The sequence below is a fragment of the Acomys minous genome (genome assembly GCF_964271855.1).
Source record: "Acomys minous genome assembly, chromosome: 8".
In the NCBI taxonomy this organism is placed as follows: Eukaryota; Metazoa; Chordata; class Mammalia; order Rodentia; family Muridae; genus Acomys; species Acomys minous.
In genome coordinates this window covers 91735791-91738219 of record NC_140489.1, presented here as the reverse complement: position 1 = coordinate 91738219, position 2429 = coordinate 91735791, and the positions used below count along the sequence as shown (strand labels likewise).

Sequence of the window (2429 nt, the reverse complement as noted above, 5' to 3'; positions counted from 1 at the left end):
TGAGAATTGTATATATGTTTATTTATACATGTACATGAATATACCCTTTGTTCCTCCCCTCCAAAACCCTCTGTATCCACCCACTTTTCCTTCTCAAACCCACTGAGGCCACTTAGTGCTGCCTGTGTCTGCATAGTTGCAGGACCACCTACTAGAACATTGGTAGCCTTTCAGTTTGCAACAAAACTTTGAGGCAAGAGATGGATGCCTTTTCTATAACTGTGGACCTGGTCATCTGTGGGCTCTGCAGACATAAGCATCAAGAGGTGATGGAACACCCTGGTTCTAGTGCCAGATCTCATGGAACTTGCTCCTAACAGGTCCTCGTACCCTCTTTTGCTAGGCAGGTCACTCACCAAGGGGTGGAAAGGTGTTTGAAGCATCTCTTCAATAATCAATTAGTATGGTTGGAGTTCAAGATTCTGGTGCATTGCCATATGCTTAGAGAATCAAAGAGCCCCTGCTTTTGCTGGAGTCTGTTCTATACTCTGCATTAGAGATGAAGTAACCCAGGGGAACAAAAACTCCAGCCCAAAGCTCTGGGCTGGGGTATGGGTTCTGACATTTCTGTGTACTTTACTTTATACACTACCTTGGCTGACCCTTCTGGATTTTTGCATCTATATATAAATAAGACAGCAAGTTGGCTGCTTTGGTGAAAATGTAGCCTGTTACATCAGCTCAGGCTGGAAGACATGGACCTGCAAAGAGGCCCCTTCCAGAGCCATTTGTTGCTGGGGAGATCATAACCGACATGTCTAAAAATGGATGGCAACTAGTATTGCCTACTCGCCAAGGTGGCTTTGGCTGCATATATCTTTGCAGACAGAAATTCTTTCACACTGGTTGGCAGTGACATGCCGTTTGTTGTGAAAGTGGAACCTAGTGACAATGGACCTCTTTTCACTGAATTAAATTTAGACCAGTGGGCGGCTAACACAGAACAAATTTGGAAATGGCTTCCTAACCATACATTGAAGTTCCTTGGCATTCCTAAGACTTGGGTATCTGGTCTACATGATAGAAATGGAGTAGTCACATGTTAATGTTAATGGACCCCTTTGGGAGTGACCTTCAGAAAATACCTGAAACAAATGCCAAAAGGTTCTCTAGGAAAACTGTTCTGCAGCTAAGCTTAAGAATTCTGCATATCCTGAAACACATTCATGATTATGAGTATGTGCATGGGGACAGTGAGGCCTCCAGGCTTCATCCGAGCTTCAAGATGTGTTTGGTAGACTATGGGCTTGCTTATCGTTACGGCCTAGATGGAGTTCATAAAGAGTAGAAAGAATATCCCAAAAAGTGCCACGATGGCACCCTGGAATCCGCCAGCATCAAAGCACACAATGGGCATGGCCTCATCATGACGTGGCGTGGCGACGTGGACATACTTGCTTGTTACATGATCCAGCAGCTAAGCAGTAGTCTTCATTGGAAGGAGAGCGTGAATGATGCTAGCTATGTCAGGGATTCCAAACCTAGATTCAGAGTCAATGTCACAGCTCTGTTGGAGAAATGCTTTCCTGAGAAGATCAAGCCAGGCGAAATTGCAAAGAATCTGGAAATTCTCCTGGACTACACTGAAAGACCTCTTTATCAAAAGTTACATGATGTTCTTTCACAAGGACTAAAAGCTGTAGGAATTAACAATGATGGCTAACTGGATTTTAGTGCTGTGGAGAATGGAAATGTCAAGACAAAACCAGCCTTGAAGAAACAGAAGAAAGAAGTAGCGGAAAGCACTGTGTGTAGTTGGAAGACATGGAGGGCTCAGGTACACAGGTGGAAGAGACTGCACACACTTGAAGGGATGAGTCCCAAAGAGCAATCCGTGGGAGCACTGTGTCTCGGCCAGAGGCTAGCTGCAGCAGCACTGACAGTTCAAGAGCCAGAAAGAAAGCCCAGAAGCAAAGGAGATTCCAGACACCGATTTTTTCTAGCCTATTTTTTTTTTTTTTTACTGTTTTTCTTCTTTTCTATTTTGTTTTATTTTCATGTGAGTCTTGTGAGTTTGTACTAATAATTAAATGGCTACTTTTAGAAAAACAAACCTTATTAAAATGAATATCCGGTGTAAAAAAAATAAGAATAGATACTCATACAGTGTGTGGAGAATTAAGCACAGTTTAGTGTAACCATGAACCCTGATAATCAAAAACACTGAGTTACAGCCACACAAAGAGGATGTTCAGGGCTTGTTACAAGCCAAGGTTTATCTGGTTGACTTTAAAGTAACTGTATCAAATATAGGACACTTTACGATCTGAAATGAGCGCATCTTCTGTTGAAGGGTATCCTAGGGAACCTGTAATTAGCTAGTGTTTAAGAAAGTCACATTCATGCCTCCCAGTTAGCACAAGGACACGTTAGCTACACCCACTGTTCAAGAGTTTTCAAAAAGGAGTCAATGTCCTCATAAGTGGATC

The 2429-nt window shown here is 42.8% G+C and overlaps 1 pseudogene across 1 annotated transcript; it reads left to right on the top strand.

Moving 5' to 3' along the window:
• Nucleotides 1-200: 200 nt before the first annotated feature.
• LOC311604127 (serine/threonine-protein kinase VRK1-like) lies at nucleotides 201-1809 on the top strand (annotated as a pseudogene). The gene is made up of 2 exons: nucleotides 201-266; nucleotides 668-1809. The product of its transcript is annotated as a serine/threonine-protein kinase VRK1-like (transcript).
• The last annotated feature ends 620 nt before the right edge of the window (nucleotides 1810-2429 follow it).